The sequence below is a fragment of the Macaca thibetana genome, chromosome 18 (genome assembly GCF_024542745.1).
Source record: "Macaca thibetana thibetana isolate TM-01 chromosome 18, ASM2454274v1, whole genome shotgun sequence".
Classification (NCBI taxonomy): domain Eukaryota; kingdom Metazoa; phylum Chordata; class Mammalia; order Primates; family Cercopithecidae; genus Macaca; species Macaca thibetana.
In genome coordinates this window covers 38,122,841-38,138,678 of record NC_065595.1, presented here as the reverse complement: position 1 = coordinate 38,138,678, position 15,838 = coordinate 38,122,841, and the positions used below count along the sequence as shown (strand labels likewise).

Below are 15,838 nucleotides of genomic sequence, written 5' to 3'. Positions count from 1 at the left end.
GAAAAATAGTCATTTTTACTAATGTGCAAATGAACAGGATCTGGCACAATTTTGTAGTTCAAACTGGGACAGTGTAAATTTCTGAAAACTAACATATCTATCTCTTTAAACACTGTCACATAAACTACAGATGTAGTTTTTTGTTGTTATATCCCTGTGTCTCTTAACCCTCTCTATTATATCTTATGTAAACTTTTACCTGAATAATCCAAATAATTTTTACATCATTTTCCCTATTTGAAGTTTGTCATGTAGAGCAGAGTACTAAAGCTTCTTGGTGAAAGTTGACTTGACTCAAATGGCCTGTCTTTCTCCATAGATAATAAAGTGTTTTATTTTCCAATAATCCTTACTGAAGTATATTTTAAAGTGAGAGAAAGCTGGAGAATCTTTATTTTATTGGAATTCTAACCTACTAATTTTCACACTGGGCAGGCAAGCTGCCACTAACCTCAGGCAAGTCAATTTTCCATTTGCCTGACTCTCACAGGTAACTAATGGTGGACAAGGGCTGACTGCATACTTGCTGTGCTGACTCGCTTTGAGGATTACCTGCTATGTAAAATTGACTTTAAGACACTTTATTATTATTCTCCTCTTACAGCAATATAATAACACCCCCACTTCTCTCCCATTAGATAACTCTTGTTCTAGTGAAGCCCATTGGTCCTCCTAAAACAGGTGAAATTAATCTTATTAACTAATTTAATTGTAAATTCTTATAGCTTGATGTGTTATCTTTCTTTGTCTTTATTTATTTATTCATATTTATTTATTTTGAGAGAGGGTCTCACTGTGTTGTCTAGGCTGGAGTGCAATGTCACGATCATGGCTCACTGTAGCCTCAATTTCCCAGGCTCAGTTGATCCTCCCACTTCAGCCTCCTGAGTAGATGAGACTACAGGCATGCACCATCACACCTGGCTAATTTTTGTACTTTTTGTAGAGGTAATGTTTTGCAATGTTGCCCAGGGTGCTCTTGAACTCCTGGGCTCAGCCACCCACCTGCCTCGGATTCCCAAAGTGCTAGGATTACAGCCATGAGCCACTGTGACCAGCTGGCATAATGTATTTTAAACTCTATCCAGCATTATTCAGGTGTGGTTGAGGAAGATGTTTTTGATCAGGACAACTGCTAAATCACATTTTATAGATTGCAGTATTATATCTGCCTGCTTTACTACATGAACAAGAGATTTATTGAGTGATATACGTAAAGATCAATTGTTTGTATAGGCAACTGAGGGCTACTCATCAACATACAGATTTATACTGATTGTAGTAATATCTTGGTTATATGGAAGACATAAAATTATTGCATTTTAAAGATATGACAGCAGAAATAGAGTATCTTTACAAGTTAACCAGATATTAAAGAATTCAAAACAAAGCAATCCAGTCTATGAATCAAATGAGATAGAAGGTGATTCTTTATATAACATATTGTTTACTAATGTATACCTCAGCTAAATTTTTTTCAATAGAGAGTATGTCTGCAGTAGTAAATCTGCTTAAATATCAGTGAAAGCATTCCAAAACACACTCAAGCATTAGTAAATTATACTCTCATTTTTAAATGAAAAGACTGAATTTTTTATGAATTTTAAATGAAATGAAAAGTTGTCCTGATCTTATGTTACAAGATTGTTTGTTTAAACCAATAAATATTCTGAGAACTGAGTGAGCAATATCTGCAAGTATCACTTTGTCCACATTGTGTCTTTGGATAAAGTAAATGGTTGATTGTCAGGGCCCTTTTTATGAAGAAGGAGATGTCAGGAGACAATGTCCAAACATTGACCAGACTTTCTTACATGGCATATAAAACTTTGGTAATATGTCCAAAAATGATATACTCTCAGTATGCACTAAGCTTCAGGTAACTAACAAAGGATGAGACCACCAATCAATACCCCAAACACAAAACACAAAGAAGAAAAATAATATATTGCTTATTTAAGTGAAAAAGCCTATGCTGGTCAATCATATGCTTTTAGAGCAGAGCAGGACTTTGCTCTTAAACATAAATTTTATGTGTAAGATTTTTAGGAAGGGAGGAATTCAGAGTCTGCCAGATTTCAGAGGTGGGAGTGAGTTGTTTTTAACTACAGATGTATGCCTGATCAAGTGAGACTTCCTCATTAGTTAACATTCAGAAGCATGTTCATAAGTGTTAATCTACTTCTGATTGCCTAACTTTTAGAAGCAAAGTGCTGTCACTGGTTGGTTGGCTTGCAGAAATATATTCATTGAGTTGTCCACATTGATAAATAATGATATGGCTACATAATTATCAGATTTTTTTTCCCCTAAAAGTAGAAAATGCTTTTCCCTTTAGCATAATTATCTTCAATAATGTAGAGAGTAGCAAAGTTATGAAAAAAAGCTGATCATCACTGGTCATAAGAGAAATGCAAATCAAAACCACAATGAAATACCATCTCATGCCAGTTAAAATGGCGATCATTAAAAAGTCAGGAAACAACAGATGTTGGAGAGGATGTGGAGAAATAGGAACACTTTTACACTGTTGGTGGGATTTTAAACTAGTTCAACCATTGTGGACGACAGTGTGGCGATTCCTTAAGGATCTAAAACTAGAAATACCATTTGACCCAGCAATCCCATTACTGGGTATATACCCCAATAATTAGAATTCATTCTACTATAAAGACACATGCACATGTATGTTCATTGTGACACTATTCACAATAGCAAAGACTTGGAACCAACCCAAATGCCCATCCATGATAGACTGGATAAAGAAAATGTTGCACATATACACTATGGAATACTATGCAGCCATAAAAAAGGATGAGGTCATGTCCTTTGCAGGGACATGGATGAAACTGGAAACTATCATTCTCAGCAAACTAACACAGGACAGAAAACCAAACACTGCATGTTCTCACTCATAAGTAGGAGTTGAACAATGAGAACACATGGATACCGGGAGGAGAACATCACACCTCAGGGCCTGTTGGGGTGTGAGGGGCTAGGGGAGGGATAGCGTTAGGAGAAATACCTAATATAGATGATGGGTTGATGGGTACAGGAAACCACCATGGCATGTGTATACCTATGTAACAAACCTGCATGTTCTGCACTTGTATCCCAGAAATTAAAGTATAATTCAAAAAAAATTTACAAAGACATTTTCAGGATGCTTTATGTTGCAAGTAATGGAGACCAAACTCAAACCAGCTAAAACCATAAAAAATGTTTTTGGTTTACATAAGAGAAAGTACAGCAAAAAGTCAGATTTCAGGAATTGACTTAATTCATCTGTGAATCTCTTTACCTAAATTTTCTAATTCTCCCCTCTACACAGTGTTGGCACCATCTTCAGGCTTTAGAGGACAGATTAATTCCTAGAATAAGATGGCATCCAAGGAAAACAGTGTTAGCTTTATTAATCAGGAAGATTATTTTTCAACAAATATTGATCTTTTATTATTGATCTCAGTTGGATTACCTATAAAAATTTGAATCAATCAATGTGAAGGGAGAGGAATTACTTCTAGACCAATCAGACTCACCCCCAGATTTGTGGATGGGTTCACCCTGAGGTGTGTGGGTAGGATTGATACTTGAATAAAATCGTGGATCTACAAGGATAGAGGAAGAGAGAATAGATGCTGGAGGGAAACCAATAGTCTACTATATGTCATAAAATGAGAAATACAGTACCTAATATCTGTATTTAACATTTATTATATATTTTCCCTTTTTATTTTATTTGATGCTCATGACCATTATTGATGGTTTTTGGAACAGTTATTTATTTCTTTCAAATCTTTCAACTCCTTTAGGCCCACCCTGCATTTATCCTCATTAAAAAAAAAAAAAATTCCAATAGAAGCCCATATTCCATTCCTGAAGACAAAATCACCTTGCTCCTGTATGCTTTTCTCTATCTTTAAGGCACTTCATTTATTTATCTTGGAAGTTCTATTGATTTTTTAAGACATTTCTTAGCCCTTCTAACTGTAATTTGTCCCTTTATCATATTGGTCTCAGTGCTTTGTACATATTTCTGTAATAGCATTTTACAAGTTTGTCTTATACTTACATATTTATGTACCTATTTCACAGCTATGATGTGAATCTGGAGGTGAATGGGCAAGGAAGGAAGGGATCAAGGACCTTATTTTAAATATCTTTGCATTTCTAGTAGCTAGCAGTTCCTGGAAGACAGACATTCAATAATCATTAAATGAGTAATCAAGGCAGAAGACTCATAGTTGTGTAACTTTGGTAAAATCCATATATTTGTCCTTTCTTCACTTTTCAAATGGCAAAAATGAAGTTAATATATGGAGAGTGTATAATGAGCATTATTTTCCATGTTTATAAACTTAAAATGAGATGTGTGAGAAAATCTTTTGCAAAAGGAAACTCATGGAGGTAAAATGTAATACTATTATTGTTATTATCATTCATTCACTCTCTATATATTTATTGTTTATTCGGTCTCAGGTGCAGCACATGGAACATACTGCAACCTGAAGGAAATGGTCGCTTACTATTTCTTTTAACATCTCTGCCCCTATTGTTAACTGAGACAAAACAATCATTTGGAGTGTTTTTGTTTTTGTTTTTGCTTTCATTCACAGATGGACCTTCTCCTACAAGTCTTATCTTTGAAGTCTCCAAAGTCTTGGCGTTTTCCAGGCCAAAGACTTAAAGGCCAAGTGGACCCTAGGGGAGATCTAGTGTCCCATCCAGACAGCCAAGCTCATGCATCCCTGGATTTGGATGGATGGTTTCCCATGGGGCCTTGGACAGATTGGACCCAGCACTGGCACAGGGTTGACTTGGAAGAATAAGCTCCTGGAAACCTCGATTAGTGTTTGGTGTATGAACATTAAACAATACTGAATCTGGAAACAATACATCACACAGCGGGTCCAAGGAAATAAGCAGAAGGCTGGCAGCAGGCCAGGGCCAGGGGCCAAATCGCTCCTCAAGGACAATTCTTCATGGAGAAATGACAGCAGGCTTGAGGACAGCAGGTATGACCTAACAAGATAATGATATTAATTACATTTTGAAAATGGAAAGAGGACAAAATGAAAGTGGTTTTTATTTTGCCTATGTAATAACAGATTTTACTTCTTTTGCCCAGCTATCTTGAGTCTGAAAGAAATGGATTTAGTTTTAAAAAATAAGGCAATATTAACTTATACTAAACATTATTGCACCCCAGACACTGTTATATTTGTTTGTTTTAAATGTGTATTGACTTAATACACATAAATAACCTTTGGAATGGGTAGAGTTATTATCACCATTTTACAGGGAAGAAAAAGGGAGACAAGAGAGGTTAGGCAACTTGCTCTGGGTCACACAGCTAGCAATGATGGAACTAGAAATCAAACAAAGGTAATGTGGTCCCAGAGACCACTCTTTTAAGCATGATGTTGTACTGACTTTATATTCTGTCATAATTTAAGAGAGGGTGAAATTCACCTGGATGGACAAATAACCCAATGAAACATAAAATTGAATTCAGAAACAGGCTCTTGCACATACATACTCTTGCTATATGATAGAGGTGGAATACAGATCAGTCAGGGAAAAGATTTGACTCTTTAATAAAAAGTGATAAAGAAATTGGTTTTTCATTAGGGAAAATATAAATTTAGGTGCTTACCTCATGCCATGTGCAATAATTAAACCTAAGACTGAAGAGTTACATGTGAAATGCAAAGCTTTTCAACTATCAGAAAAATGCATTTATTGCATTTGAGAACAGAATAATTTTTTAAAGTATAAACTGTGTAGGTATTTTAAAAAGAATTAAGTTATAATTTAAATTTTTAATTCAACAAGATACATATTTTAAAATGAAAATACAAGTTTACAATTATAGTAAATATTTGCCACACATGAAATCAACAAAAAATTTGAATCTAGAATATGTAAAGCACTTCTATGAGTCAAATAAGTAAATATATACACAACTTAAAAACTGAAGCAAACATATAAAGAGATTTCACAGAAAAGGAAACATTAATGGACAACAAACATGAAGTAATTCTCAAGCTCATTATTAATCAGGCAAATTCAAACAAAGCCATAAAAGCTTTCATTTCACATTCAGCATTTCGGCAAAAGTTAAAATTTATGACAATGTCAAGAGTTGGCAAGGATGTGAGACAGAGGTGAATGTTGTAGACTGCTCTTGGGGTAGAAGTGTATGTTTGCATAATCTCTCTATGAAATAATTTGTCACTACTTGGTAAGCTTGAAGATGTCCAAACTCTAAATTTGAAAGGACAGTTTTCTAACCTCTCTTGTATCTCCGTGTCTTCATTTGTACATTTTACCTAACTCACAAGGCTAGTGTAATGATTTAATGAGTTATACATATAAAGTGCTTTGCTTGGAGCTTGGCATGAAATGAGCAGTGTTATTTTTTTTTTCTGAGATCTTAGTTTGCACATGTCTGTACATCTTAATTGAGATTTAGTAGTCATAGCTTTTAAAATATTTTTTAAATATGGTTTCTTTGTATCACTTGATCAGGATTCCCTCATGTCTATTATATCAGATTGGGACCTTCAGGATCTAGCATATCATCTTTATAGGAGTATCCATTCAGTGGATTTTATTATTGGCTGAAATTTTAAGTATTAATTGACTTAAATTTTCCTTTTGGTATTCCTGTATCTGGTTACTGTGAATGGTCTTTGTGATAGAGGATTGCTAGGTGGTTACTTTAGGTTGGATAGTTGAAAAATAGGAAAAGAGCATTCCAGATGGGGAAAGAGCTAATGTAAAGGATCTAAGGGCTCAAGGTGAACTTGTCAAAAAACAAAACAAAATAAAACAAAACAAAGCCAGTGGCTAGAGGGAAGTATATAATCAATTTGGAAAACAAGAATGGGATCATGTCACACTACGTAAGTTTATGTTTTCTTTTGTACAGGTACAAATCCACAAACAATTTACAGCAGAGGTCTATCAAAATATGATTAGCATTTCACAAATACTTTCATGACTGCTTTGTGAAGAATAAATTGCAGATGGACAATAGTGAAAGCAGAGCGACCAGGCAGAGCAATACAGTGATAACCTGGGCAAGAAATGAAGGTGGCTTGAACCAGTAGTTACGAAGCTGAAAGGATTGAATAGATTTGAGATATGTATTGCTGGTAGTCAACAGATGTGCTTAATGATTGAGATATTGGGGAGAATAAAAACAGAAAACTAAAGGATAATGCATAGATTTTTGGTCTAAACACTGGTACCATCTAATAAGATTTGACAGCCCAATGTACTGTTGGGTAAGAGCAGAGGATGGATAAGGAAATCGGATTTTATTTTGGCATGTTAAGTTTGAGATACAAAGTAGATATTTAATTAAATATGTCATGAGGGCAGGTAGATATATGAGTTTGGTATCCAGTGACAGGTAAGGGCTGAAGATAAAATTGAGGAGCCAGCTGATTTAAACTTATATTTTAAATATAACTTGAACTATATTTTAAATCTATGAGTTTAAGTTTCAGTTTTCTTATTAGGTAACTTCCAGAGACATTTTTGAGAGTCAAATGAAGTAACAAATAAAAGTGTTTTGCAAATTACCCTGGGTACAAAGAACAATGGATTAGGAATTAGAAGATAGGAGTTTTAGTCATGGCACTTTCATTGGCTAGTGTTAGCACTTGAGCCAAGATATGTAATTCATTTGGACTGAGTTTCCTTAGTTATAAAATGATGAAATTAGAATCATAAACTTATTGTTCTCTTTCTTGTCTCATATTTGAAAAGAAAAACTTCCCTCTATTGTTGTTAGTTTCCCTCCTTCACTGAGAAGAGCAGGGCCTATAATTATTTAGCTGCAAATTAATTAAACATGTAAACTTTATAATCACTTTATTGAAAAAAATTAAGCTCCTAAATGGAACATTACAAGAACATCTTAACTTTGAGCCAGAGAAAGGACCCAAGAAGCAGACTGAATTCAGTGTCTGTCTGTGCAATTTTGTACTGAAAGTAATCTTGCTTTTCTTATCTTGATTTGCAGTGGCCAGTTAATTTAGGCAAAGTGGATCTGGGAGTGAGGATAAATAATAGTAAGAAAAAGAAAAAATGTATTGGATAGATTTTTTTTTTAATCATGAACAAACAGAAGTCTTTATTTCTATAGTTAAGCAAAGCCTTTATGGGTGGAACAAACATTTTAGAAAGCATAGTTAATTTTGGCTGCATTTATATTTTTCTGTAACCTTGACATTTATATAATCTGGATGCAAATTTGTTATTAGCTTAGAGGACAGGTGAGTATGAACTGGCTAATGGGCAACAGTTTAGAGACCACACAAAGATATTACCAGTCTCTAAGTTCTACATGCCATGCACAGAATCACAAATTTCCAAAGACTAGTTAACTTAGAGCTCAACTTCTTTCCTTTAGGACCAATTATAGACGGCCTTGAACTGATATCTTATGAAAAAACGGATACTATTTTTGTACAATTCTAAATGATAGGTAGTATCTTTTTCTTCCTTGCATTCTGTTTTTGTTCTTAGAGAAACAAATAGACAAAGAAGTAAACATGTAAACTTATTTGAATATATTGGGTCTTCTGAGAGCTATCTATTCATCTTCATGTTCTTCAAGTATTTGTTATTCAGCTTTCTGCAATACCTCATTAATACAGTTTATCTTTTTATGCATGAGTTCATTTTAGTATTTTACATTTTAAATATGTTAGCCAGAAAGAACTATGATGACTTAGATATTTAATGACAATTGCAGAACTTCGTGGAATGCACCACCTTCAGGATTGACTCAGTGAGCTTGTGTGATTAGAAAGTCCCATATCTTTCTCTTAAGACTGTTGAGCCAGACATTACCAATTGTACACTTTTATAAAGTTTGAACTTTTTTCAGACTTAAATTTTGTAAGTTTCATATATGGCATTTCCTTCAACCTGACCTGTCTCTTAAAAGCTCTGTGTTCATTTGACTCCCATGATCACTAGAATGCAAATCTACTCTTCCTATTCTTTGTGTTGATGAGACTACTGATGGCCAGCACAGTATTCAAGTCAAGATGTTTTCATTTCAGGGCTTGTCATCAAATACCATTGTGACATATAGTGTCTTTTAATTCTAACCAAACACAAATCAAGCTTTTAGGCTTATTATTTTAATGCATGCATGAGTCGAGTTTTAGAAAACTCTGATCCCTGACAAGCATATTTAATTCTTATTTTTATAACGTAATAATTCCTGTAGTATTGATATCTACTCTTTTTAAAATGATAAAATTTACATTTTCTATGTTACATTTATCCTGGTTTATTTTTGCCTAGGTTCCAGCCATTATATATCATTTGAATATACAATCTGACATCTGTTGTGCTAGCTTGGTCGGTTCTTAAAGTCATACTAAAATGTCTTCTGTCAATCCTTAATGAACTATATAATGAAGAGAAAGCCAAGGAGAGAATTCCATTGACTGTTGAGAGACTTGTCCTTTGCTACTTGGAATCTTTGCTTATGTTCTCAATCCTATTTCTGGATCTTATGGCAGAAGATCCTCGATTCTATGCTTCGTTTTCTGGTTTCATGATGTTATTGTGCAGACACTCTGCCTGGATATGGGTAAATTTACCTGCATATCCCTGAGGTACCATAGGGTTGCATCTCTGATGCAGACTCATTTCATAATTCTAACCATTGAGGAATATCTATCTTTAGATAGCTTTAGGTAACTCCCACCCTGCTCTTTTATTTTCTGTTCCCAGCCAGTAACCTTATGTTTAAAGCCTACCTCTCCTTCTGTGACTAGTGTGCTAGTCTGTCCCGTCATATAGTTCATGCTTGATATTGCACCTTCTCTGATGATACATGAAGAATATGGATACTATTAAGTTGTTATTGTTATCACTTCCTTATTTCTAAAAGATTCAGTCTTATTATTAACATAATGTTCATAATAACATGATTACCATCATCAGCTTGGTAGTAGTAACAGCATCAAAAGGTTTAATTAGAGCTATTATGTTTGCTGTTTTAATGACATGATGAGTAAAAATCACAAATACTAAGCCATTATTATCCCATCTTCTTCAATGTCAAATGAGGCCTTTCTCAAACCAACCATGCCATGTCCTCCATTGATTAGCATCACCTCTAAAGATGGTAATTTATTTGAAATTGATCGGTCATTAATTTAACATTTTTAAATGCCAAGATTTAAATCTGAATACTAAGTCAGGAGGCCAAAAGCTGCATTCATGTATACTGGCTTCTTAAATAAGGTTTACAGATCCCAGAAATTCTCATATTCATATTACTTGACCAAAACAGGCTTAACTGGCCAATTTGACTTTTTCTACTAGAGAAGAGCATTTACATTTTAAAACTGCTTTCATTGCTTCAGATGCTTTGTCTGTGCTTAATTCTCATTACAATTATATAATTGTATATAATTATATAATTGTTATCTTCATTTTGTAGATAAGGTAACCAAAGCTAAGAAATATTAAAGAGCTACACTAAGGAAATAAAGAGCAGAATCAAGGTGTGCATAAATACATCTGACCTCAATGCCTGTTTTCTTTTTCTATTCTGCCTTACAGGAAGAAAATTTTCCTAGCACTTTACTAGGTATATTATCTTGAAAAACTTCTTTAATTCTCCTAACTATAACATGGATATGAGAATAGTAACCATCCCTTAGAATTGCCTTGAAGATTTAATATAAAGTTCTTATTACAATTTATATCATGTAGGTGATTAAATATACATTATATGATAATGATAAAGATAATGAAGATAATTCTTGCTGTAGATTAAACCATTCAGAAAAATTCCAGAGGAAGTTATATGGTGTTTTAGAAATAACACTTTATTAGGAATGTACTCAAGGAAAGAAAGTATTACAAGGTGCTTCTAAGATTTCAAGCCTGGTTGAGGGAGAGAATTAGAGTGTCAGTATAAAAGAGAGAAATAATAAAAGTAATGATCTACTTGGGAGTAAAAAAAGATGGGCTTCGTTATTGGCACACAGAGTTCCATGGAGTCTCTATCAGACTGTCAAGATGGGGATAGCCAACTTGGAATTGCATCAGTGGGAATCGTGATAAGGAGAATCGTGAGAGCTAAAAAACTATGTCTGTGAGGTCTCTGCATGCATCTCTGTTGAAGCTAATAGAGTCAATAAAATAGATCAGAATGAGAATTTAAAGTGTACAAAGAAAAGAAATGGGAACAGAAACCTCATAGCATCTACATTAAGACCAGAAATAAAGAACACATTTACCAGCAAGAAATGACCGAGGCCCAGGAGTACCTACATTTGTTGACTATAAAACAATCAGAGGTTTTTCTGGGGGGTAGGTGGGGGTGGTGGATAATTATAACTGACTTCTTGCTTGTTGTTTAACTCAGTCATCAAAATACCCCTGCCCGTTTGAAACAAGTTGTGAAGACACTTTTGCCTCCTCAACTTTTTGTCCATACCACAGAAATTTGAAGCTGCAAATTGAAGAAAAAATGACTATTTTGTTTTATTTTCTGCTTTTTTATAGCATCAGGGTAATTTCTGTATATTCCCGTTAACTTTCTTCTATTCAGACACTGCAGATATTAGGGCAGAAAGCATAGGGCTGGAAGACTGAGGTAGGTAGTAGATATTTTAATCTAGCGATAGTCTTCTTGACTGACGTTAAGTTGTAACTCTACCTACTTGACTGTAAATTTTGAGGACAGAGAATATGTTTTTATATATAAGCAATCAAATATTGTTCAGCAAATAAATACATAACAAATGAACAGCTAGATAAGGGATTTTCCCAGATAAATAGCCTTGCTTAGAATTCTAGTTTTTCATATATTTTAACCATTTAGAGAATGAGATAAGCAAGCAATGGGAAGTGAAAAGAATATTACCTTAGCAACGCTGAACTAGATAAATGAGTACTTAGCAGTGGGATTTATAGAGAAAGCTTTGCAAATCTAGCTGTCCTCTAACTGTGGTTCTGGAAAGTGGATTCCTCTATTACCTAAATAGTTGGTGAAGAAAGGCAGGAAAAATCCATATGCAAATTCTCTTTCTTTCCTCAGTCCACTGCCAAGTGTCCTGTCATATAATCTTACTTAGATTCAAGGCAAGTTTGAAATGCAGTGTTCTTGTGCACTCACAAGGTTAAATGAGATTGGTGAACATTTAGCTACTGTTCGGTTTTTCAACCTCTGAAACTCAGTAATTACGTGACCTGCTTTAGCAAATATTTTGCATTTAACAAGAATCTCCCCCGGACAAATCTGCTGTATCTCTTTCCTGTCAACTGATGCTAACTTCTAAGCAAATATCAGATGCTTTCGAATTTTGTTTCACTGGTACCTCGCTTTTGATACTAATTTTTGGATTAATTTCAACTATTCTGCAGCATCAAAACACTCCCCACCCCCAAATCTCATGACTTAACTCAGTTAAAAACTGTCATTACCTCATGTCTCAGTGTGCTATAGAGAAGGAGAAGAATTTCCCTGCTGACACTTCCAAGTAGGGACTCAAGGACTTCGGCTCCTTTTCTAGAGTGGTACCATTATCTCATGCATGTAGATGAGGAAAAGTGAGTAGATGGAAAATCATGAAAGATAGGTATGATCAGTTTCTTTTTGGCTACTGTGTGGACAACTAGGCTCTAAAAGGTAAAGGTAAGGAAGGCATAGACTGGTTGGGAGACTACTGGAATAATCTAGATGAGAGCTGCTGATGATCGAAGAGGGGAATTAGAGGGGGAAGTAGTGAAGAGACAGGATAGTAGATAAAAATTTAGAGTACAACCCATGAGTCCAAGTTATATGGCTAATAAGTAGCAGAACCCAGATTTAGTTCTTGTCTAATGTCTGAGTTTATTGCACTATTCCATGTGGCTTTAACTTTACTCTTCAGCTTATGTGTGGAATAAGCAAATACTTAACAGTCTTTTTTTGTTTGTTTGTTTTTTGTGGCTCAAGATACTCAATTCTCCCCTGCTATGATGGATCCTGACTAGCAGGTTCACAATCTAGTCATTTGTGGGCATGGGGAGAGGCTCTCACCCATTGAGACTGCTCATACTTCTTGTTAATGAATAAGCTACACTACTCAATTGCTCAGTCAAGTGTTTTTTTTCCCCCCACAATCCTCATGGATTTGCTTGTTTCATCCATTTTCTTGTTTACCAAGAGGCAAGTCAGGTGGTCTGGGATTGCTGCTTTGCCCTAGCTGGCTTCAAGTTGAAATGACTGAATTCAACACCATTGTTGAGACAATGTACAACCCTTGTTCTTTAATTACTCCTACTTACTTTCACCACATATTGTGATTCATTTGCTTAAAATCACTGCAATAGTTGCTGCCATAACAAATGCTTTCCTGAGAGTCAGATTAATGTTCCCCTTTGTTTCCAGTTTATCTGCAGCCTGTCTGCAGTAATATACTCAACCCAAACAAGCGTATTTTTCACTCACAGCCTGCCTTTTATGCGTCCCACTGACAGTTCCTTAATAAATAATGCATTTCTAAATGTTCCTAAGCTTTTCTCCTTATTAATAATTCCAGTAGCTTTCCCGTGGCTGAGGGGTTTAATTTGGTCACTGACTCGATTTTATTCTTGCCTGTTTCTCTTTATTTTACTTTTTGAAACTAGTGTCTGGACAAGAAGGAGGTTAAAACAGTGCTCTATCGTAGCTGGTATTCAATAATTGTGAGTTAGTACACACTACGCATTCACATGTATAATGGAGACTTTCTTGGGTGTTTTTTTTGTTTTGTTTTGTTTTGTTTTGTTTTGTTTTTTTGTACCTCTGGTCCTTTTGCCATGAGAACAAAACAAAATCCTTGAATCCCATTGAAAGATACCTTCAGGTTGATTCTCTGGAGACGTATTTGTCACTATGTTTGCAAAATGCATTCAAATTAGCATGTTTAGGTATGAGATGTTTATTTTTGGTGTTTTCAGCAAACTATCTTTCTTTGTGTTTGTCTGTAATAATGTGGAATTGTAACTAATGCCTAAAGGAAGTCTTTGATCTTTGTTACAAAAAAAGTGTTGGTTCAATGCATAAAGAAACAAAAATAGTCAATTTGAGGAAAAGAAGAATAAATTCATGTAATTACTCATTCTTCACACTATGTTTCTCTGTTCTGATAACGCTAACTGGGAATGTCCGTTCCATTCTTCTTCCATAAAGCATTTTCTTCATAGCTAAGATCCATGTCTCCCTATTCTGAAATCACCAGTTTATGGCTACCCAGTGGATGAATTTTTAAGTACTCCCCTGTAGTATTCCCTACTGTTTCATCATTATAATTTCTTCCAAGCATATTATGAATTGAAGGAGGTGGGAGCAAGGCTTTGGCTTAGTTACATAGCATTTCATGTGAGATTTATCAGAGAAAGGACACTCAATATATGTGTTATAATTAATTGATTTATTTACTTCTATTTACATGTTATCTTTTGTGTGTGTTTTGTATCTTTTTTTTTTTGTATGCTTGTCAGGAATTGTCTTTTGTGGAAACTACACAAGCCAGCAATTATGTTTCAGTTTTTTTTTTTTTTTTAATTTATGCTGACAACCAGATTATTCTACATATAGTAGGAGTTAATAAATGATGATGTACTACAAAGAAAGAGACAGAAAATTTCACCATAATAAGAAAGTTGTTGAGTAAATTCATTTTTCTAGAAAAACTAAACAGTTATAAATACTAACTATAACATATAATTTGCTTGATTCCTTGTGCTGTTGTAAAACCAGTTTAGCTCCTACACTACATATACTCAGGTTTTGAAAAGAAAAGTGGTGTTACAAATAAAGGTAAACAAGTTTGGATTCTAAGAAATTTTGATTTGAAAAACAATTCTGATAATCCTATTATGGCATGTAGAACCTCACAAAAGCATTCAGTCTTTGGAGGGAATACACTATCAATTTCCCACCAGGATTCTCTAGTCCTATCTTTTCAATGCACACCAATCAACTTCCAACTGCTGGCACCTGTGCTTTTTACTTGAACACTTTCTCTTGTCACAGAAATCTCTAATTCTGCACTGGTTGGGTAGAACAATTCTGAGTTGTGTGCCCTACCTCACTCCTACAATTTCCCTGTGGGCTTAATCTCTAGTCTTCTATAGTGGTAGTTGGTTTCTCATTTGCCTTTTATTGTTTACCTTTACTTTGCTGTGCTTCCCTTCCCTGTCCCAATTCCCCACTTCCATACCAGCATTCCTGTCACCCTCAAAATACAATCCTCACACTTGAATTCTTGAATTTGTGCCTATTTCTGGGGGAACTCAAACTAAAACACTGAGGTATGCTTCTTATTTTAACAGAAATTTATTTTTTATTTCAATTATTTGAATTTATTTATGCTTTACTGATTTTTTTTAATGGAAACCCACTCTGGACAAATATAGAATTCTTCATGTGATGGCCCTAAGATTGCATGAATGTGTACATTTCACTTGAGAAATAGGAAGAAGCACCCTCTTGAGGAGAGCCTGCTGAACGAGCTTAACCTAAATCCTCATTAAAGCATATAGTGTCTGTATTAGTCTCTTCTCATGCTGCTAATAAAGACATACCCAAGACTGGGTAATTTATAAAGGAAAGAGGTGTAATTGGCTCACATTTCAGCATGGCAGGAGAGGCCTCAGGAAACTTACAATCGTGATGGAAGAGGAAGCAAACATGTCCTTCTTCACATGGCAGCAGCAAGGAGAAGTGTAAAGTGAAGACGGGGAAAAGCCCCTTGTAAAGCCATCAGATCTTGTGAGAACTAACTCACTATCACAACCACAGGATGGGGGAAACTGCCCC

General features: G+C 34.9%; 1 long non-coding RNA gene across 4 annotated transcripts in view; it reads left to right on the top strand.

The window, feature by feature from the left end:
• The window catches only part of LOC126941250 (uncharacterized), a 268,663-nt gene that overhangs the window by 46,972 nt on the left and 205,853 nt on the right, over window positions 1-15,838 (top strand). For all 4 annotated transcript variants that reach the window (XR_007721200.1, XR_007721198.1, XR_007721199.1 and 1 more), the window contains exon 3: window positions 4,617-5,015. This is a non-coding gene — a long non-coding RNA (uncharacterized LOC126941250). The remainder of the gene's footprint in view (window positions 1-4,616; window positions 5,016-15,838) is intronic.